Source organism: Ambystoma mexicanum, chromosome 6p (assembly GCF_040938575.1).
Source record: "Ambystoma mexicanum isolate Mex_15411 chromosome 6p, UKY_AmexF1_1, whole genome shotgun sequence".
Lineage (NCBI taxonomy): Eukaryota > Metazoa > Chordata > Amphibia > Caudata > Ambystomatidae > Ambystoma > Ambystoma mexicanum.
Window position 1 is genome coordinate 310,756,831 of NC_090935.1, and position 23,706 is coordinate 310,780,536.

The window sequence follows — 23,706 nt, forward strand, 5'->3', positions numbered from 1 at the left end:
TGCTAGCAGCTCTATGCACCGACATACAACAGGCTGGCTATCTAAGGCCAACCGAGGCTCCACAGTGATGGGTTACCATGATAGTTGGGGGAGGGGGGGGGTCAGTTAGGGGGGGGGGGGTCACTGACTTCGAGGTATTCAGTCATAATCACACAGATGGCAGCTTTGCCCCATTGCCTCCTCAGCAATATTGTGTATGATAATGGGTTGAGGTTGTTTGGCCTCTAAGACCTCTAATCATTTGCCTCAGCAGATTAAACTGGGGTATCTGAGTGCCAGCCCTCCTGAGTGAAACATAAGAGGGAACCAGACAATAGATGTCTGAGTGCTCATCTGACCCTATACCCATGTCAGACAAATGATTAGCATGTCAGGACCGCTATGGACCTCCACCACAGTACCCTCTGCCATCACCCATGCCCAGGCATAGTGAACCATGTTTCAAGTCCTATTACGCCCACTAATTCAACACCTCCACAACAGAGGGGACGAGAGGTGCTGGTGGAATGCACAGTGCAATGGTGCAATGGTGTCACACTCCAGCTGGTGTACGCCGGCCCTCACCTTCATAGTGCAACAGGCTTTGGTTTGGCTCTCCAACTTGTACACGTGGGTAGCCAACATCACTGCAGAACCCTGCCATCCTTTGTTGGCTTCCCCACATGGCAATGCTATGTGGTCCAGTAATGCTGAGGACAGGCCACCGCAGTTGACAGTCGCAATTGCAGCACTGGGAGCAGGGTCTCTCTCTCCTTTGTCTCTGCCCTGATGACCCCTAAAAGATGCTGGGATGGTTGCCAGGGAGTGCGCGCTGGTGGCCAATCACCCGTGGCCACATGGACATCTTGAAACTGGAGTCAGGGGTCAGTGACCCTCTTCACCAGAGTAGATAGTGTGATGAATCCCAGGGTATTGTCACTGCTTCCTTGGCAGGAGAGTATACTAGGCAATGAAGATTGCACATGCTTACAGCGCAGGGTAGTCTTGATTCTATTAAAGATACAGAGGTGAGCATTAAGCTTAACTTACTTTAATACTGCAACACACAGCATTTCAAAACATTCTCTAAACTTTCAACTCAACATTTTTGTTTTGCTTTTTTTTGGGTCAACTAAATCAAGGTTCAAGAGTGTAAAAAAAACTACAAATCCCCATGAGCCTCTCGTCCAGGGGAGTCCCGAGGCCCTCTCTGTCCACTTATCAGTACCTGCAACCCTGTTAAAGCACTCTGCGGTGAGGCCAGTGCTATGAAAATAAATGTACTAGGATGAGAAGAGACGACGAGCGTGGCGGCTCTGAGAGAAACTACCTGAAGGAAAATAACTGACGGTGTAAACCGAAAAATGCATTTACATAAGCTTGACAGTCCCACTTGGGGAAATGTTCATTAAATTATAATATTATGAGGAAGTTCGGAGCAGGACATTTCGGCGCGGCTGGCTGCACCAAAATGTCCAATCGTGTTATTCCACAATTGTGACAGAGGTTGGAAAAGGCTACTTTGCGTTATGTCGTTTGTTATTATAGAATATATTGCATTACATTTGACTTTGTATCCTAGGTTGCATGGTTTAAGTAGTATATTCAAGTACAATTTGAGTTTACAAGTAAAATAATACGCGTTCTTACGCATCTTAACAATGGTTATTTTGATCAACTTGGAAGGTTGGTGCGGTGAAGCGAATGTGCCAGTATTCAAATGCATGCCATGCAAGTTACATGTACAGCCCGTTAGCAGGTGTGTTAACCCACTGAGGTGGCGCTCCCTCCAATGGTGCACCAGTTGACCTTTCAAAACAAGGCACGGTTTACACTCTGTGTTTAATGTGTCTGATTCCGTTTGTTGGCTGGTGGCCTCATTTGCCCGCATACTCCTTCCAGCTGAATGCACGCATGCCATGTCTCCGTTTTGTTTCAGTCCTGCCGCCTTCCCCCAACTCAGCCACCAGTACTGGCGTGCCAAAGTATCCCAGCTCCAAAACATCCCGTCGCCAAACTGGCTGCGCCGAGCTGGCCGCGCCGAATCGGCCCGCACCGAACCAGCGGCGCCAAAACGGGGTGTACCGGAGGAAGTTCACACAGAATACACTCTAAATAGCGAAATATGTAAGGAGAAAAATCTCTTCACTTATCTTATGAGCTGCAGCAAAAAGAAAGAGGAAGGGACCCCATGACCGGAAGCTACATATACAGGGTCCCAGGCACAGATAGGTGGATATGATATATGAATATATGATAGGTTATTTATAACATGCTTAATACCCAGGAGGTTTCCAAGCGCGCACCCGGGGATCGAACCTGTGTTGCTCCGTGTCGTCTCGTTTCCAAGGCCAGCATGTTACCCCTAAGCTATCCTCCCAGGACAAGAGAGCCTCAGGACTACCCTGGAAGAGAGGCTCATGTGGATTTGTAGTTTTGTTAAACTCTTGAACCGTTTCGTTTGATTTAGATGACAAACAAAGCAAAACAAAAATGTTGAGTTTAAAGTTTAGAGAATGTTGAAATGCTCGGAGTTGCAGTATTAAAAGGAAGTTGAGCATAATGCTCGCCTCCCGTCTTGACATAGAATCACAAGTGTGTGACTAAGGGAACAAAGAAAGCCTGGCAGGAGAGTATACCAGGTATCCTGACAACCCAAAAGGTCAAAAGACAGATGTACATGACACTGGTATTAAACAATAAGAAAGCCAAATACTGTCATTATTCAAGAAGCCGTAAAAAAGAATCCAGGGGAAGGGAAACAACCTTTGGATTAAGAAGCAGTATCCATGAGAGACTTTTTGTTGGAGTTATTTGTTTCTTTGATCATTTGGACATTTTTGAAACACTGAAGGCCAAAGATATTGTCCTTTACACCTTAAGATGTGTTTCTTTATAGTATGGGGGTCAGAACAGTACCTTGAACACGGGACGGTTTTGTTTTGGACATTCTGATGCCGACAGATCCTTAGTTTTGAGTTTAAGTAGGCAAACACCTTTAGCGCATGGACAGCGGGGCATAATCCTTAGTTTTGAGTTTAAGTAGGCAAACACCTTTAGCGCATGGACAGCGGGGCATTTTCCCCAACCCCTTTTATTTATCAATAAAAGTCCTTAGCCAAAACCATGTGTAACTGAGGATGGCTGCCAGGCATAAAAGGCACCCCTGGGTGCAGGCCAAGAGACCAAGTTCGGAAGAAGGCAGGGCAGCAGAAGCAGCAGCAGCTGGAGAGCAGTAGCAGTAGATTGCTGATAGGTTTTCGGAATGTCCACGAAGCAGCAGAGGAAGAAAATCACCTAAGAGCCAGGACAGCGGGACCGGACCAGAGGGGCAAGAGAAATGTATGCCAGTCCAGATAGGGTTGAATGGGATAGAGATTTCAGCTGCAGAGGCTGCACAGCAGACAGGGCACCTTACTAGGGCTTTCCTCATGGAGAAATGTTCAGCGGTGTAAAGCGAGCACCGGTTCGCTAGGGAAGTCGCAAGGGCTCAGAGAGCAGCAAACGCAGGAAGCTGTGCAGGAGGGGTTGCCGGCCCGTACAAGAGAACTGAAGCAGACGAGCTGGGAGCAGCGAGGTACACGGACACGTACGCCAAACCCGGTGAGTTCACTATTATATTGTGACCCCGGAGCGTTCCTTAGTTACCCGTTGCTTGAATCCAGACTCCCTTTTTGAATACTGAACAGATGTAAAACAAATGACTGACTATGACACATACCAGGGTGATATAAAATAAGGCAGATGGCAAAAATAGACTTTAAAAGATACCACCCGAAGGAGGTGATTGTGATAGTGGGTAATAATAACAACCAACCACACAAAGGGTAGTATCTCGAGAAGGGAACACAGACCACTATTGCCAAAGCCAAAAGGGGAACACATTAAGGCAGAAAAAGATAACGAAGCATAACAGAGTGTGTTGAAGAATATTGCCCAGGTGTCTTTAAGAGAATGTCTTAAACTCACATTGCCAAAGAAGTGTGAACAAGAGAAAAGGGTATTATCAGCATTTGATTAATAATATACAGATGGAACAAGATTGGCAGGAGGGCTGCCCTTCTGATAAAGAGAGGTTCGGGAGGAAGGAAGCATTGCATTTCTTGCAGGTGACAAACACTCCGGTGTAATAAATAGCACCGGTTTGATTCTTTTATCACTGGAAGAAGATCCAAACCTTAATTGTGTGAAGCAAAAGACATTGTTACAACCTTTGAAGTTGACCCTTACCACAGAAGTACTTGGAGGTTGTAGTTGGACCTGGCAAGGGAGTATACCAGTTCCTAGAACTTTGTACCAATTGCTTCTGTTCGGGCAGGAGAGTACCCGCACAGAGAACTGTAGCAGTTTATCTTGGCTATGGCTATGCCATACTACGCAACAACAGACCCAACAAGAAAGGCGGCGGGATGGCCTTCATCTAAAAAGACTCCCTCAAACGTTATGCCTCCGACACTGCCTGCCTCTCACAATGTAACGCCATCTCAGTCAAACTGCGCTGCTCGCCTAATTCCACCACCACTCTCCATCTAATCTACCGACCCCTTGGTCCTATCACCGCTTTTGAAACTGAGCTTCCCCAGCTCTTATCCTCGAATCGCAAACCTACTTCCAAACTCCTCACACACCTGAACTGCTGCATCCTAGACTGGCTTTTTTGTACCACAATTGCATCAGTTCCATTGCCTCCAACCAACCCTGCCCCTGGCCGGACCACAATATAATTTTCTTCACTACCCCCTTCCCCAACAAGTGCCCCAAGGTCAACATACCCTTACCCCCGACGATTGCTCGTAGCATGCACAGCCTCAGTTGTGCCAAGCTACTCCCCCCCCCTCCTCGACCAACCACCTCCCCAGGACACGGACACCTTGGTCATCCACAACACCTTGCTTACTATTGCCGTCAACTCCCTAGCCCCTCTCAAACCCAGCAAAGCAAAGAAACTCCAGGTACGACAGCTCTTGGTTTACAGAAGACTTTTGCTCAATCTGAACCTAGAAACATGCATCAAAATAAGATCCCACACCAGAGAACATCTTGCGAAAAATACAAAAAAAACCAAGCAATTCACTACACCAAACCTGCTACGTGCAACAAGAGGATCGCCACCATAGCCTCTAGCGTCCGTGAGCTATTTGCCATTCTCTGGGAATTAGAATCCCCGGTCACGCCTCCCTCCACCACCGTGAAAGACTCCCAGTGGTGCAACAACATACAAAAGGTCTCACAGGAAAAATCACCAACCTACAAACTAACATCACCTCCAAGAACCCCCACCCAACACACCAGTTACCTGGGCACCTGCCCAGTCACCTGATATAATATTATATGGCATTTCTAATTCACCTGTGTTTATACCTGACCCTCCGGCCCACATACAACCCTTCACCTTCAAATCCATTTCCACCACCGTCCTTGCAGCCATAATAATGGGTAAAGGCGATACCTACCCCGCTTCGCTAGTAAAATAATGTGCCAAATCCCTGCGTCTGCTTGTCGCCCCCATCATTAACTCCTCCTTTGAATCCTGCCAAGCACCTGTCTCACTGAAACAATCCTGGGTTTCCCCCCTTCCTCAAAAAAACATCACTCAGCCCTGCCATTCCAACCAATTACCAGCCCATAACCACTGCCCATTTTCTACTGAAAATTATTGACAGGGTGACCCATCTCCAAATTCAAAGCTTCTTGGAGTCCAACCTTATTCTCAGCTCCCGTCAATCTGGATTCTGCCCAAGACATGGCACCGAAACTGCCCTTGTGGACTTAAAAGAACAATTCAACTACTTTAATGATGCTGGTAAAATCTCCCTCCTCCTTGACCTCTCATCCGCCTTTGATCTCGTCAACCACCAAACTCTATGTCACCACCTCAGCACACTTCTCTGTCGCAGCTGCCAAACGGGTCGCCCCCTTCCTCGCAGACAGAACCTCCAGAGTCTTTGCTGGCGAAGCCTCCACAACTCCAACACCTACCTCGTGCAGCGTCCCTCCGTCTCGCACACCCTTTATAATATTTACACTAAAGCCCTATTGGACCACCTGGACTCTCTTGACATGCCCTTCACAAACTATGCAAACGATACTCAAATGTTGGTCCCCCTTTCTGGGGAGCACACGCAGGACAGCCCCAATATCAACACCATTTATGAAAATATTCAAAACTGGATGGCAGCCCACTCCTGTTTGAATGACAACAAAACTGAACTCCTCCTGGTGGGTATACCTGCCTGGCTCACAAAACTGGACCCTGCATACAAGTCCTTCACTAATGACAGGCATGCCATCCTGGTAGCCTCTGCCGTCAAAACTCTAGGCATCTATCTTGATGTCACACTTACAGTGTTTAGGCATGTAACCCCATCACCTGCACCTCAGCCACCAACCTCCTCCACACGAGCAAATCCTTTCTTTCTGTTGAGGGCCTGCATGACTGCGATGCGGTTGTCATTTGTTCCAAACTAGACTACAGTAATGCCCTCTTTAGTGGAACATCAGAAAAGAACCCGAACAGCTTTAAATTATACAAACTAATGCCATCTAAGCAGCAGTGGATCTAGGGAAACAGGACCACATCTCTGACGCCAGAAGAGTTGCTCACTGGTTCCCCATCAGGTAGAGGATCAAAGTCCTCTAAATCGCACATCACTGGCTCTCAAACGATGCACTCTCTTACCTCACCCAGAACCTATGCAGACACTCACCAACCAGAGCGCTACGCTCTTCTAACAGCCACCTCCTCACCGTACCAAGGTTCAGCTGGAAGAAAAGCAGTTGGTGCCAGCTTCCCAGCCTGCCACCCTTTAAAAAAAAGTACTCCTCACCCTTTGAGCCGACCCCACCTACCTCGTGTTCAGAAAGCCTCAAGACTCCCCCGTTTTGTTAAACTGTTGGTCACTGCCTAACCTACCATTTCCTGTATCTTGCCTGACTTGCATTTCCCATGCTCATGGGCTTTCTGCGCTGCTATAAATACAAAAATAAATAAATTGTGGCTGGCAAGAGTATACCAGACCAAGAGTATTTGTACCCATTGGTTCTCTTCTGGTGGAAATAGACCAGAGCAGAGTACTGTAGAAGTGGTAAATCTAGCATGAGAATAAACTAGGTGGCAACTCAAAGTAGTTATGGTGGGGTAAAGCTTATGACATAGTGATGCCAAAATATCCTGACTAAGGCATTTGTGTTGAAGTTAATGAAGTTCTGAAATACTCATTGTTGATGACAAGAAGCTGTCTAAAGACCTTGATTACAAGTGGAAAGAGGAAAGCGTTGTTAAACAATCGTGAACCATCCTTAGATTCCAAGTTGGAACTTTTGGTGTTGTCAAGTTGGATTAGAAATGCCTTATCCTTTTTGAACATTTAAAGAAAAGCCTGCAACCCGCAATGTTCCCCAGGACTGGAAAGAGGGGCATTCCAAAAATAGTGGGAGAAAGAAGGATGCCACAATCTATAGGACCTTTTAACAGAAACTGAAATCAGATTGTTTGCCGACTTTAATAACTCCTTCTCCCTAACAGAAGCATACCATCTTCACTTCTTCCAACTTAGACACTGTGCAATGCACCAGGAGAACCGGCATACTGCTTCAAAACTCCTCTCTGTTTGAAAGATTTATAATAAACCAGGAACGATCTAGGGGAATGATAACAGCCACATATAGAATATTCCCACCACAAAGTCGACATGGACAGACTGGCCAAACAAGTCTAAATTGGAGAAAACCATAGGTAGGGAAATCCCAAAAGAGTGCCGGTAGACTTTGTGGAGGGATATAGAAAAGCTTATAAAAGCGAGACAGATTCGAGAAATGTGGAATAAACTGAGGTTCCAGTGGCACTACAATCCGGATGGACTCAAACATTTTTCTCCATACGTCATCTAGTTGCTAGTGCCGATGCAGGCAGAGGCAAGCATGGTCACACATATGGCGGAGTTGCCGCGACTTCAGGGGTTCTGCAAAGAGGTCAAGCAGTCTGTGCACACCGTTTTTCCATTAGACACTGCTCATTTCTAGGCTTCTTACTGGGCATATGGTATAGAGGTCACAGAGCGAAGTAGAAAGGACAAAGGCGGCCCTGCAAATGCTATTCTTTTTTTTTCTTCCAAACTTGTTTTTATTGTTTTCAACATAACAAGTCATGCAGAAGTTAAGATTATTACATGTATGCCAGCTTGTTAGAACATATAATTAGGAGAACAATACTTTGCGTGCTTTGGTCTTAGCTAGTCTTGCGTTCTCTTCAATAATAAAAAATAATAAAAGTAATAACTACAACAGGGTGGGAGGAAAGGGGGGGAGCAAGAGACAAGGAGCAGTTTTCACAAGGAGCTGTTTTCACATAAGAACAGATTACTGTCTATTTCGACAAGGAGACTAGTTCAAGGGTTCGAGGTGGCACTTTCACTAGATTACGTCAGGGTACTTTTAGCGCCGGATCTTCCAAGTCAGGGGAAATCGATTGATCATTCGTGGCACTTCAGAGGACTGGAGGAACTCAGCTGCCTGTCCGGCTTGGGGCTGTGCTTTCTTTTTCAGTCTTGGGTTTCCATCCAGCGTAAGTTAGGTGGCTGCCTTGCCACCCCAGGGAATTGCTGCCCATAGTCCAGAAAGGGCGCCCATGTGCGTTCAAATTTGGGTTTATTGCCTGACCTGATGGCTGTGACTTTCTCCGCTGCGACGATTTCCCAGCATTTAGACCACCACATCTGTGTGGACGGACCCTCCGGGTTTTTCCAGAGTCTGGCGATGGTAATTTTGGCGGCTGTCAGGAGATGGGAGCATAGGTCCGCCAGATTGCCGGTTAGAGGGAATTGGCCTTCTCCTGTCGACCCCAGTAGCACAATCCCTGGATCCCAGGGGATGTTGAGTCCGGTGATTGTCTTAATTTGTTCCAGGGTGTTTTTCCAAAATAGGGTGGCTTTGGGGCATGACCAGAAGAGGTGGAATAGGGTTCCGCGGTCCGGGCATCCCCTCCAGCATTGCGCTGGGTTAGCCGGGTTACATTCGTTAAGGATTGACGGGGTTCTGTACCATCTGTAGCAAACTTTAAACGCACTTTCTTTGTTCGTCACACATTTTGAGCTTTTCAGTGCGCGGGACCAGATGTGTTGCCATTCCTCCAGTTCAATTGGTCTCCCGATGTCCTCTTCCCATTTCACCATATATGGCTCTTTTTTTGTGGCATCTGTTCTATCTAGTATTTTGTACAGGGCGGATATTTTCCCCTTAGGGGGGGTTGTCGAGAGGGTGTGTTCCAATGCCGTTAGCTCCCTGCTGCCTAGTTTCCTAACCTGAGGGTGCGATAGCCAGTGCCTCAGCTGGGAGTAGCGGAACCTTTCTGTTTCCTGGATCTTGAACTTTGCTTTGCACTCTTCGAAGCTCAAAGGGAGGCCGTTTTCGAAGAAATTGGAGATAGTTTCTAAGCCGCCGGCTCGCCACTCCGTGAACTGATTTGGTGTAATTCCGGGGGAGAAGTCGGGATTGTTCCAAATTGGCGTGAGTGGACCCATTGTGCTCCTGCATTTCCACCGGCGTGCAGCTGCTTTCCAGCTGGCGACTGTTTCTTGTTGCTGGTAGGGGGCCCAGGTCCCGGGCCCCTTTGGGCTCCCTGGAGTGGGGCAAGGATTCTAGTGGGGTCTGGCACCAATCTTCCTCCAGGTTTAGCCACCGGGGTCGGTTGGTTGGAAGCTTCCAGGCAAAGGCCGGGGCTAGTTGGGCCGCGAGGCAGTACCTTGACACGTCTGGGACCCCTAGGCCGCCCAGGGCGGTACTTCGGAGCATGATGCGTTTTGGGATACGGGATTTATTTCCTTCCCAGACTAGATTCAGCACCTCTCCTTGCAGTTTTTGCAGGGCCTTTTCCCGGATCGACACCGGCAGGGCTTGGGTTTAGTATAGCAGCCGTGGCGTGAGGTTATAGCAGCCGTGGCGTGAGGTTCATTTTTATCGCAGTAGTTCGGCCGAACCAGGAGATTTCCTGTTTTTTCCAGCGGTTGATGTCATTTCTCAGATCTCTGAAGAATGCCGGGAAGTTGGTCTTATACAGCTTCTCAGTTTTATTGGGTATCTGCACCCCTAGATAGTTGAAGCTGCTTCCTGCCCAGGGGATTTGGAACTCCTCTTCGAGATGAGCCTTGGTCTTTCTTGGGATGTTTATGCCCAGTGCGACGGATTTGGTGATGTTTATTGTGAATCCCGATGCTACTCGGAATTCTTCGAGCGTTTGCCATAGGGCTCTTATTGACTCTTCTGGACTGGTGAGTGTGAGGAGCACATCGTCCGCGTATAGCGCGATTTTGTAGGATTCTTTTTTAAACGTTAGGCCGGATATCAATGCATTTCGGCGGACCCTTTCAGCGAATGGTTCCATAGATAGGGCAAATATAAGTGGGGAGAGAGGACATCCCTGTCTCGTGCCTCTAGTTATGTTTATTCTACTGGATTTGGCCCCGTTGAGGCGAAGATTTGTAGAGGGTCTTTGGTAGATGGCCAGGACCCATTTTGCGAAGTTCGGGCCAAAGCCGAAGTGCTCTAGAATGTTCCTAACATAGCCCCAGTCGAGCATGTCGAAAGCTTTGTGCGCGTCTAAGGAGAGAACTGCCAGCTTTGTGCCCAGTCTGTTCGCTGATTCAATGATGTTGATGGTTCTGCGAATGTTGTCTTGGGTACCCCGGCCCGGGATGAATCCGGTCTGGTCCGGGTGGATGAGCTCTGGGAGGAAGGGGGACAGCCGGTTTGCTAAGATTTTTGCAAATATTTTCGCATCGTTGTTTAGGAGCGATATGGGCCTGTACGATGCACATTGTGTTTGGTCTTTTCCTGGTTTAGGGATCAGCACTGTTATTGACTCGTTCATAGAAGGGGACGTGGAACCAGTGGACAGGAATTAATTGAATAGATTTGCCAACTGTGGGGCTAGCAAGTGAGCAAATTTTTTGTAGAATTTTGCCGATAACCCGTCCGGGCCAGGTGTTGTGTTCATCAGGTGGCGGATCGTTTCGCTAACTTCCTCCTCTGAGATAGGGCCCTCTAAGTCCACTAGGGATGGAGGTGGCTGTTTCTTTGGCGTGAAGGTCAAGAATTGGGTGATGGCTGAGGTGGCTGTCGGGGGCCCTGCCAATATTTTTTTCGTGGTGTTGCACCATTAACCCGAGTTTTTCAGGGTCCCGGTGGTATAAGGTGCCATTCCTGTCCTGCAGAGATTGGATGTGGTTCCTGATCTGAAGCTTTTTCAGTTTGTGTGCTAGGAGCCTGTTCGCTTTGTTACTGTTCAGGTAATAGTATTGTTTGGTATAAGTTAATGCTTTAGCGGCCCGGTCCTCCAGGTGGATCTCGAGCTCTCTTTTAGTTCTTTTAAGTTCTTGGTGCGTTGTTTTCCTGTAACAGGCCTTGAGTTTGTTTTCCAAGGCTGTGAGTCTTTGCTCGAGCTTTTGTTGCTTCAGTAGGTTTTGGCACTTGAGTCTGGCTGTTAGATCCATTGCAACCCCTCGAATCACCGGTTTCATGGCATCCCACACCATAGCTGTTGAGGAGTCGGGGTTGTGTTCTCGGAGAAGTAATTCCGAATCGCCTCAGTGAGATCCGAGCTAGCCGTTATATCGGTCAGGATGTAATCTTGCAGTTTCCATTGCCGCTGGGTAGGTTCCGGGGCCCCATGGATAGACACCACCATCGTGACTGGAGCATGGTCCAATATTGCAATCGGTCCGATTTGAATCTTCTCCACGCAGGGGGCCAGGTTGTTCGTGGCAAGCAAGAGGTCGATACGCGAGTAGCCTTTATGCACATGCGAAAAGAAGGTGTAGTCCCTTTCCCCTTGGTTGTGGAATCTCCATATGTCTATTGTTTCGGTTTCCCGCAAGATTTTCGCCAGGGCGAGGGATTTGCAGAAGTCCTCCCTTGAGGCTGGAAGCGTCTTATCCATCGTCGGATCCGGGGGGAGATTGAAGTCCCCTCCAATTATTAGGCAGCCTGCTGCGAAGGACGTGATGGTTGGAAGAAGGCTGAGAAGGAATTGGTCTTGTTCTTTGTTTGGCGCATAAATGGCCACCAAGGTGATCGGTAGCTCAACTAGGATGCCTTTCAAAAGTAGGAATCTGCCCTCGGGGTCTCTTTTGATGGTGATCTGTGTTAGTGGGAGGTCTCTTTTTAGTAGGATAGCTACGCCTCTCTTTTTCTGTGTGGCTGAAGCAAAGTAGCGTTTTGGGTAGCGCCAAAACCTTAGTCGGCTTTCGTCGTCCGCAATGAGGTGGGTTTCCTGAATGCAGACAATGTCAGCTGCTAGTTCGTCTAGTTTGTGTTCCACTGCTTTCCGCTTTCTAGGTGCATTAAGCCCCTGCACGTTCCAGGTTGTAATGGTTAGGGTTTTGTCTAGCGAACCCATCTTTTGGATTTCACGTAGATCGATTCAGATTGTTCCTTGAAGCTCTCTTGTTCCTTGTTTTTGCGTGACGAAATTCTCCGTCCTTCCATCTTTATGATGCTATCCTCTGCCCCCCGTCCCCCCCCCCCCATCTCCCCACCCCCCACCCATCCAACCATAACAAGGTTTCCGGGCCAGCCTTCAACCAACGGGGCATACGGCCGGACCGGTATGTGAACTCGGCATGGAGGCAAACTTTGCCTCTTCCTTTGGCCAGTAAATGTTCAGGATAAGCTTAACTGATTTGAGTGAAAGGCATCTCGGGGTAGCTCGGCTCCACCCATCGGAGGAGCAAATGTTCTAGGCTGCCCCTTCAGCGGTTGTTGCTCCTTTTGAGCTTGCCCGTGGGGCCACGGGGTCTACGGCGGCTAGGCACCTTGGTCCAGGTTCTGGTGGATTCCCCACAGGTTTTTCCGGGGGCCTCGGCAACTTCAGGGAGGGCCCCATCTTCGCTTTCCGGATTCATGAACCTCTCGGCCTCTTTGGGGGAAGGGATAGACCAAGACCTACCCTCCCAGGTGAAGAGTAAAGAGGTGGGAAAACCCCATCGGTATGTTGTTTTTCGTTCACGCAACCACTCGGCTAGTGGCTTCAGAGCCTTTCTTTTCGCGAGGGTGGTCGCAGCTAGGTCCTGATATAGGGATATTTCGGCATCCCGGAAGAGAATTCGGGCAGAACTTCTGGCTTCTTGCATAATTTCTTCCTTTACTTTATAGAAGTGGATTCTTGCTAAGACATCCGGCGCAACATTTGCGTTTTGTCTAGCTCGGACTCTGTGGACCCTATCCAGTTCCAAAGGAGCTCCATCTGGGAGCATTATGATGAAGCGAAATAAGTCGTTGACATAGGAATTGAGCTCCTCGTCGGAGACCGAACTCGGGATTCCCCTCAGGCGAATATTGTTGCGTCTGGACCTATTTTCAGCCTCTTCTTGTTTGTTCTCGAGGGACTCACATCTGGCCTCCAGAGCGGAGAGTCTATCAGCCCCCTCCCCGATCTCAAAGTTCTGTTCGCACAGGGTGGTTTCTATTTCTGTTGTTCTGGTTTCGATCTCGCCCACTCTCCTATCCAGGGACGCAATTCTGTCTTTCAGTTCCTCTGTCCCTTTCTGGTATTCCTTGGTTATGGCGGAGAGGAGCTCCTGTAGGTCGGCTTTGGTCACCGCTTGGGCTGCAGACCCCCCAGTGGGTTCTTGAGTGGCCCCCACCACGTCACTGCGTTCTCCTTTCTTGTTCTTTTCTCCCATGTTAGTGGACAGCAGTGTCGCAATGTCTGTTTGTTTGGTTACTTTCGGATTTCTGGACATTACTTCTTGTGGGCTACGCCGGGGCCCGACCCGCTCGGGGGTAGAGTATCTGTTTTAGAGAGCGCTTGGTCCCCTCTTAGGGCCCCCCTACACCCTTTCTACAGGCCAGACGGGCCGCTGTGGAGTCTTTGCTGGAGTCCTCGTTGATACTAGGGACCAGGCGCGGCCGCCGCCGCCAATTCAAGTCTCGGGGCCGCTCCCTGGAGGGACCGCGTCTGTGTGGCTGGCTTGGTCACCCCACTGGGCCCTGGAGTGCAAGGATAGGCCGGAGGGGCCAGGAGACTCCCACAGTTTGCGGCAGGTGCCGCCTTACCTTCCCTCCAGGAGCGCTCTCCAGGATCCGCGCCCCCGGGAGGCTGGCGGACTGGGCCCCCCCAAAACACAGGGGCCGCCGGGGGGGGGGACGAGGATCTTCCCGCCCCGACCCCGCCGGGCCGTCAGGTGGGGGGGAATTCACTCCCGTCGATGGGGGGCCGCCATCAGCCTCTTTTCCACTGTTCAGGGCTGCCAAGATCTTCCCGCCCCGAACCCACCGGGCCGCCAGGTGGGGGGGAATTCTCTCCCGTCGATGGGGGGGCCACCTTCAGCCTCTTTTCCCCTGTTCAGGGCTGCGCTTGATAGGGGCGGCTGGACTCCCCGCCTGCTGAGCTGCTCCGTGCAGGTCCGGGGCGGAAGAAGTGCCAGCAAGCCCCCGGAGGAAGGCCGGGTCCCGCGCCCTCCGCCGGCGGTTGCCGGAGGGGGTCACGGAGTTCGTCCGAGGACGTTGTAGGGTGTCGCCGGCACCCTAGTTTCCCGCTGCCTCTCCGGTGTTCCTGGTGGCAGCCGACAATTGTAGAGGGGCAGGGGCGGGCGCGGGCCCAACTGTTCAAGGGTGGTGGGAGCGGGAGATCTGGGTCCGCAGCGGTTCTCTCGGGCCGGAGAGGGGGGGGCTTCAGCTCGCTTCGGTGTTCAGCGGGTGACGACGGAGCTCAGCGCAGGCCCCCCGCTCATCGCCGCTCCCCCCGGCAGTCCCCCGAGAGGTGGGCGGCTGTGGATAGTCACGGGGCTCAGCAGGACTCGCACCCCAGCTCTCGGAACCACCGGCAGAGGGGGGATCCCGCCCCGATGCTCCTTGGGCCGAGATCAGCCCCCGCTTCCACAATCAGGGGGTGCTGGCAGTATTACCAATCAGTCTCTTCAAGGCAGATCCATTGTTGTGTGCTTCGGAGAGGGTGGCTCCCTTAGCCCAAAAGTGGAAAAGGCATGACGAATGGGTGACTTATTCACTTCACCAGGAGCAAGTTAAGTTTGGCGGGTTTGGGTAGGGTAGTTTAATGTTTGTATTGGTTCTTTTCATTTTTTCTGGCTTTTTTTTTCCTTACTTCGGGGTGTTTTAATGGGTTTTGATAACGTTCCAAATGCAATAAAAAGAAACTGGAAAATATATGATTGACTTCCAAACTCTGCATTTCCCATAACACCTTCATTGGCAGAAGGCGAGAATCCATCACAAGGAGATTCCTCCACTACAAACCATTAAGAACCCTTTGTTTATGTTTATTCGAACTGGCGCTAATAACCACATTTTTCACAGCACTCGAACTTCATGCATCTGACAAAAGAATTGGAAGTTCTCTCGGTCCTCTTCCTGCTCCCACCTGTGAGGCTAAAAATCTTGGGGTAATCTTCGACTCCACACTCTACTTCTCTCCTCCCATCTCTGACGTCTCCAAGAAGTCACACTACCAGCTGCACCTCCTCAGAGGTATTCTTCCTTTCCTCTCCTCTCCTTCCCCCAGAAGCTCACTGTCTCCAGAGCTCTGGTTCTCTCTAGGCTGGACTACTGCAACAGCCTCTAATCTGCCTGCTTCTACTCTCCGCCCTCTGCAACTCATCCAGTACATGACTGTGAGACTGGTCCTTGGCCTCAAGCCCAGGGATCGTATCTCTCCAGGATTGAAATCTCTACATTGGCTCCCAGTGGCTGCAAGGATTAAGTTCAAACCCTCTGCATTGTCCACAAAGCCTTCTGGGGCCTCAATATCTTCACCTCTCTCTTCTTAAATATCGTCCTTCGCTCATCCGCCTCCAACTCCCTCAGGGCCAGTCACTTCTCCAAGCAACGAGTTGGTGGTAGATCTCTTTCTTCGGCTGGGGCCTCCCTCTGAACTGCCTCCCTGAAACTTGAGGAGAACCATATCCGGTTCCTTAAGCACCTCAAAACCCTTCTCTTTGCTTCTGCTTTCTCTCTTCCTCTCCCCTGCTGAACTCCTGGCTGAACCTGCACTGGTCACCTGGCTACCCTCTGACCTCAGGGCCCAGTCCCCCCCGCCAGTTGCACACCTGCACTGCCTCCTTAGAAACCTCTGCTCTTGAGGACTGTTTTCTGTATCCCTACAGTCCCCTACCAACACTTGACACCCAATGTCTGCACTTGCCACCAGCGGGCCGCACCTTTTACTTATTGCTTTTATTTATTCTATTTATTTTTACGGTCGATCCCATGTGCTGCACTGCCCCCTCCCCAATCCCCTCTGCACTTTTCCCCTCCCCCTTCCCCTGCACTTGCGCGATCTCGATGTTCACCTGGCCTAGTAAGATCGTTGTCTGTCTTCCCTCTGCCCACCCCTCCCTTGCCTCGTTGCGTCTTGAAACACTTGTGTATATGCGAGTTATAAATGCCATATCATTAAACAGAAAGGTTTTAACTTTTTTTCTGAACTTCGTTCCAGCAATACTGCCCTAGTAATCGTGCCGAATTTCAACTGTAAACGCTGTGGAAGCTAATTCTTTCCCTGAACCAAACTGAAATGCAATGCTCATGTGATGGTGGAGAGAAGACCAGTGACACGCAAGACTACACCTCTGCCTGTTTGCAAATGAGAGCAAACACATAGAATAAGAAAACTAGAAAACAGGTGTTATTTTGTGTATGCCACTGCCATGTAGAATGTAAAACAAGTACAATAGATTTCATTTTGCCAAATTGGTGGGAGCTAGTTTGTTATATTATAGGGAGGGTTAGGTTGCTGAATACACAGAGAGAGAATGTAGTAAATGGGTGGTATGCACAGTTATGTAGGATATTATATATATATTACACGTTATGGTTAAGTTGCTGTTTCCATAGGAAGAGCACTTTTTGGGTGGCTTATAACTCCGCTCTCCCTGGACGAATCCTCGGAAAACTTTGCAAAAAAAGTATATGGGCCACTCTGAATTTGTGAGGTTTGGTCCAGGAGGGATTATAGGGCGGAGGGTCCCAAAACATCTTTTTTTCACATAGACTGAATGGGGGAATAACTTCGCGCACGGCTACAGGCCAAACCGCTGGACGGATTGTCACCTAATTTGTGGCAGGGGCAGGAGCTTGGTCCCGAAAGCCTGCTTTTGTAAATTTGGTGACAATCCGTCCAGTAGTTTCCTTTAAAACGATCAAAAAGTATGTCTGAAAGAATTTGCGATATCTATGTCCGCTCTGCGGTCACACTTCCATGTCCCGTTCGCTCCGCAGACAAGAAATGGATTGGCTACTCTGTAGCATCATGTCCACGGACATGTGACACATTCACTCATTGGTTGTGGAACAGCATCAAGTGCGTCAGATTGTTTCGCTGCGTCCGCCATTTTCTGTTCGTCGATATCGGTGGTAACACATAAAACAAGAGAGTATTGCACTTCTTTCACTTATAAAATACTGTTTCGGAAGGTGAGCATCAATGAGGGTGGGATGGGATGCGGAAGCAGGAAGTCAAACAGTGGTGTTTTAGTGTCACCAAAGCCATACGGTAAATTGGAAGTTCATGTACAATATACGGCCAAGACATACTGCGTCTGTGTTAAAACGTATTTAGAATACTATTGCAGTCACATACTGGCGTCCTACAGTTTGAAATCTGAGCCAGCCACCTGCACTGTTTGATGGAAACAGGGGTGCTGCACGTGTATGGGAGTCGCGGTTCTCATATGTTGTTGCAAAGTGAGAATGTACTTGCATTCTGAGTGAAGGTCACTTGATGTGCTTTTTTCGTTGCGAGCTCGGTAGCCCACGCATTCCACTAAACCCATATGGGTCAATTGTTTTGACCTTTGAGCAAAAGGGAAAAATAAGCCACATTGCAGGGAGTGAGAGTTTGCTAAAAAATACTATTTGATAAGGTTATGTTTCAAAAATGCTTGTAAGGCACATGAAATATCAGTTCACGCAGAAACTTTGGTGGAAATCCGTTGCTGTCTGGCTTTATCTAAAACCAATGGAGGCGGTAAATATCATGTAAGTTTAATTTTGACGACTCTACACCGGACCGACTTTAAATTTGTTATTAGCAGAATAATAATTTTGATAATCTAACTGAAGTATTATCTGAATGTGCAGTTCTCATTTTTTTTCACTTACCAAGAGTGTAGATTGTCCGCGTTTGCAGGCGATGACTAGACTTACACTTGTTCAACGGTACTATTTCTGCTTTAAAGTGTCATGTTTCACCACATCGCTTTGTGTAGCACTTTGCATGTTCTTTTGGTCTTTTTTTTTTTTAATGACGAGGTGTAATTTTTTGTTACTTGGACATTACTTTTGCCTTTGTAACTGAAGTAACATCTTTCTGTGTAGGTGTCATTTTTTTTAAATTTATGGAGGGTGCAGATTTTCGGTGTTTGTAGCCTGTCACTAGATTTAGCCATGTTCAACGCTAATATTTCATGAAAATGTCCTGTATGACCACTTCGATTTGTGTACTAAATGGCAAGAGAAGATCAAATGTTTCCTGTCACAAGGCCCTGCACAGCACACGGTTAAGAAAGAACTGCATTATGGTCCATGATGAAGTCCAGGCGACGGAAGGTGCAACGGCTGAGAGAAAGGGGGGATAGCTGAAACTGCACAAACAGGCCTTTCTCATGGTTCCAGTTTAGACAAGCAAAATTAAGATAGTTTTGTTGCTAGCAGGCTGAAATAAGTTCCAATCGCTAGGTGCACGTAGTAAGTAACGTTGCCAATAATGCACTAGCAAGATATACCCACAGTGCCTCCGATGGTGAAAGCAGTTCCGCACACTAAGAACATATTAACAGGTTGAATAAATAGAAAACAGAAGGTCTCATTCACTGGCCTCACATTACAATGAATAAGCGTACAAGTTATGACCTAATTAGATCAAACTCCTGCAAGCAGCAGTATGTTTCAAAGGGAGTACAGGACGAGCGGTCCAAGGTTGAGCAAACAGAGATTGGGGCCTGGCGTGTAAAGCTGAGATGGGAGTGAGTTTGATAGATTTTTTGGGCCAGGGCAAAGTTTCGATCTCTCTTTTCCCACCAAAAGTTATTTGGACTGTTGTGGATAAGTGTAACACCCAAGGTCACATGAGTAACAGGCACCAATATTATAACTATGTCAGCATGATGCGATGCCAACCAGTTACAACACGGTCCGATGATGCCTGAGAAATTACGTCTTGCATAGTAGGGGGTGGGACCATGGGCAGGCTCAAAGGTAATGATTATCTAATTAGAAGTATTGTATGTAACAATATAGGAGATTTTAATAACCAATGGTAGCTTGTGAATATTGGGTTATAAATATGACGAAGTAATTTGTTTAGTTTATAACCCCTGGGTTACCAGGAAGTAATTCAGAACGTCTGTGGACCTTCTACTGGCCGAATCGAGTAAATAAAAGGTGGTTTCTTTGTGCACCTTGGTTTGCTCCAATATTTGGTTGGTGTGGATGATTAGGAGCTCGTTTACACCCAAATCCTTGTGGTTAGAGCAAAACCATTAAAATATCCCCAAAAATATAGCCAATTAATTAAGAGGAACAGTGCAAATCCTCAGTTTAAGATAAATAATCTAAAAACTAAAATAATTTGGATTTACAAATAAGAAACATAGGCAATATTTTGTCTGGAGAATGATGCAGAATTGCCTAGAGAAGGTAGAGCATTTGGTCTCTCTCAGCCTTTCCCTTTAAACTGAAAGATTAAAGCTAGCTTTGTAGCAGAAACTTAAAGTTAAACCCATGGCAATATTTACCGAAATGGACAAAATCCATCAGAAATATGGGATTTTTTCTTACATTCCATTCATCCACTTCTATATAACTAAAACAGTTCCTTATCTTTTATATAGTTTAGAGATTAAGTATGGGAAGATAGACTATAAATGAGGAGTGATCGTGGTGGGTTGTATCTCAAAATCTCTTTTGAGACTACCATCCTCATATCCGATGTCCATCATATGGTTTGTAGCTGGGCCTGATCTACAAAAGTACAACGGTGAAATAGAGGAAATTGGCCTTGTATCATAAAATTGGGCAAGCTAAGGATTAGCTGTATTACAGTCATTTGACACAAACAAAACCCCAACCGTAGTGACTAAATATATTCTGAAATATCTTTGATTTGGGTATAGCACCAGACATTCCATTAATAAAAGTACAATCTTGAAAAATTATGGGACAGTGATTTGCAGTGTAATATTAAGACTGAAGTAGACTATCTTAAACTTCTGTTACTCCGGGGAACTGAACCCTCGAGAAAAATGTCTTTCCTGGTTGAGTACAGCACTATACCACAGGGCAGTTTAAAATCTAATCCCAACTCCTGAAGTGATGGGCCCTCGCCACAGTTTACCTAAGCAATGCTGTACATGTAGATTGTGTTTTACTTATAGGAAAATCGAAACGATGAAACATTGGACGATGGAATATAATGCTACTATGGGATTGCAGAAAAATTAGTTTAAAAGACGTGTATACAACTGAGAATGAGGCATGGTAGCCAAATCTCGTTGATATTTTTGCTACAAATTTTAATATCAATGTATATACATTATTGAAAGAGGAACTGTATTTAGAATACCCGGGATTGTATTGGTTATGAAGTTGAATTTATTTTTTAAATAGTTCAAAGAATATTATGATAAATTAATTTTATAGATTGAACAATGTATTGTGTAAGGTTTGTTTTAAACCAAGTAGATAAACAAAAAAGGAATCAAGACAGTTTTTCTCATAAGCGGGTAATTGGCCAATGTACCAGCAAAGAATGGCAGGAGTGTGGACTACTTTAGGTCAGTCCCCCTTCATCTTTTGAATCAAAATGGGACAGTAAGATCAATCGCTAACGGAAGCAAATAAAATCCTCAACAGCACAGGTACATCAGTCCTGAACCAAAAAGATAATGATCACCTAACCTTTCCCCCCTCACTAAATTTGCTTCTTCATCTATTTACAGCGTACATTACTCAGACATCCAACCTTTGCACATGTCAGTAACTGCCTACAAACACAACAGACTAACCGAGCAACACACCGCCCACCCCCAAAATAGCAGCTAACCAGGTCCTCTCAGTGCAGTTTCCAAATGATTGTCCTGGAGCTCTCCCTCTGGATGACAAACTCAAGATGCTCTCAACCGGCGCCGAGCTTGAATCACAATAGCAACAGAGAGTTGCGTTCTTGAGGCTTGCAAGCCTCGACGCCATACGATTTGCATTTGCCTCTCCCTTTTAAACACGTACCATAGCATAGAGAAATAGAGGCGGTTATTCCCTCTTCCATTCAGCTGCAGTCTCTTTGAGTACCAATTGCTTGCCTACTTCTGTTGCTACTGCTGTGGCCCAACAAGGATGCTGAACTAAAGATCAGGCCACTCATACACAAGCAATGATGTGGGTACATCCGTGTTCAGGAAACCACAAGCAGACAGCAGTAAGCAGCCTGCCGCACATGTTAGTTATTCATTTCCAATCAAGCTACCAAATACAAACCATTTAATTCCCAATATGGCTTTTACCACCCAGACAACAGCGAAGCAGCAAGAATTGCTTCAGTAGCTATCCATAGTCATCCTTTGCATACCTTCCCTACCCAATCAAAACTGCATGATAGACTGTCCACACATGTATGATTGCAAGCTAAGTGACATGTATGATTGCAAGCTAAGTGAAAATAGGTTCAAAGCAAACAGTCAAATCATAAGAAGTTATGCTACTGAAGTTCCTCAACTAGCAAACCAGATGCAAAGCTACACATCGAGGGCAACAATCTCATGAGAATGTTGCATTTGACACGAACAAATACTCAGACCAGGCAGAAGGATTTACACCGGAGCCCTAAAGCATTCATTGCTCATGCAATCCTGTTGTGATTTGGTGATGGCATCTTATCACCGACTGATTCAAATATTATTTTTACATGTATGCACCTAACTTTAGTTACAGTATGAAACCAAAACTAGTTACTGCTGCATCCATCCAGGCTGTAGTTATTCGGTGCCATGCTTTATTTGCTATGAAATGCTGCAGGTTCTCACTGTGAAGGGGAAAACGCTCTGCCAGACAGGGCCTGCATGTCCTTGCAACACCAGCAGTAAACAACAGGCCCTGGAGCCATTACTGCCATTTTCTACGCGCCCTGAATGTAGTCATGTACATACATGTACAGAATGTAACGTTACAGGCGTATCAACTGCTTAGAAAATAACTCACGGGTCTATCAAACGATATACAGGTTTACATGTTAAAATACTAAACTGCAAATCTCACATAGTAACACACATTAACCACAGTTCACATGGATTCAAATGTCAAAAAATAAAAGACAACTCGAAAACAATCAGCGGCCTACGTACAAAGACAGCAGCAATGCATACAAATGAAAATGCAACAACATGACACAAGCACTCTACCAAAGAGAGTATGCCTCATTTCACATTAAAACAATGTTCTTCATCAATAATAACTATCAAGCGGTCCACTCACCGAATGCAAGCTGTGGTCTTAATTACAGTTAAGTGGGAAGCCCCCCACACTGTTCAACACAATGATTCCCCCCATGCACACAAATAGACAAGCTTGTTTACACTGGAAAATATGAAACTACACTACTGCCCCCAACACATTCATTAGGAATATCGGCAATCAGGTTGTCCGAAATCTTATGTATTTACTGGATATGGAAAGACAATTAAAAGCCCCCCTCATTGTAGCAGTTCACCAAGGCCGGTAGCATTTCAACACACAACCGAAATGAAACTTACCCAGTCTACAAATTCCAGAGGCTTCAAGGGCTAAACTTCAATCTGCTGAAGGCAGGAAACAAAAAGACCCCAATCTCGCTGGGGGAGTAATCCATGTTTTCTCCAGGCATTTTGGCTGTAGCCATTATCAAATCCATGAAGCAGCAAGGGCCGGTTAAATGTGTTAACAAAAATGGACGAGACCGTGCACATTCCAGTTTCCCGTTTTAAGAAGCAAGAGCTTCTCTCGCCCAGGGTTCCCAGAGGCAAAATATTTAGTGTTCCAAGCTCAGCTTAACAGCCTTTGTTCTTCCTTTTCCTATATTCATTACCGCTGCCTTCACTCTCTTCTTGCTGCTCTCTCCCCCTCTCGCACTCTGAGGCCTCTAGCTTTCAGAACAAGATGCAGATGCCAGCTCACATTTAAGAGCACACACGGTTTTTTTTCTTACACGGAAAATGGGCTTTTATTGTCCAAAGTATTCGTGAAGCTGCAATTATAGAAAGAAATGTGATATTAGTTGAAGTATTGTATTAATGCACAGTCAATACAGACGGTATTTAAAAGTGTGACACTGATTGTTCGCAAAATGCTTAACCCATCAATGAGACCTAATACCCCTTGAATGCATGGTATGAAACCACTGGAATAAAATGCACCTTTCTGAAAATATTAAACACAGAAAAACATATGTCACCGATATTGCAAAGTGTGTGTTATGAACCCTGCAATCGGTGGACATGCTGCAGGTCAAAAATGCAATCTGAAAACAACGAACATGTAATCAGTGGCATCACCATAACGTGAAGGCCCATGTTGTGATACCCAAATTCAAATACACATGAATATGAAAAGAAAATGCAAATGTCATGTGTACACTGCAAACATGCCGGTCTCAAATATCAAAAGCATGCCAGTCCCCGAACAGTTAAGTGCAAAAGCAACTGTCAAATTACACCCCGTTTCATTCATGCATGTGTCAAAATCAACTAA

General features: G+C 46.9%; 1 protein-coding gene across 3 annotated transcripts in view; it reads right to left on the reverse strand.

Annotated features, from left to right (window-relative positions):
• Positions 1-23,706, reverse strand: part of ZNF532 (zinc finger protein 532) — a 484,821-nt gene that overhangs the window by 460,028 nt on the left and 1,087 nt on the right. For all 3 annotated transcript variants that reach the window (XM_069627063.1, XM_069627061.1, XM_069627062.1), the window contains exon 2: positions 22,734-23,203. The gene's annotated coding sequence lies outside the window, so the exon portion shown is untranslated. The remainder of the gene's footprint in view (positions 1-22,733; positions 23,204-23,706) is intronic.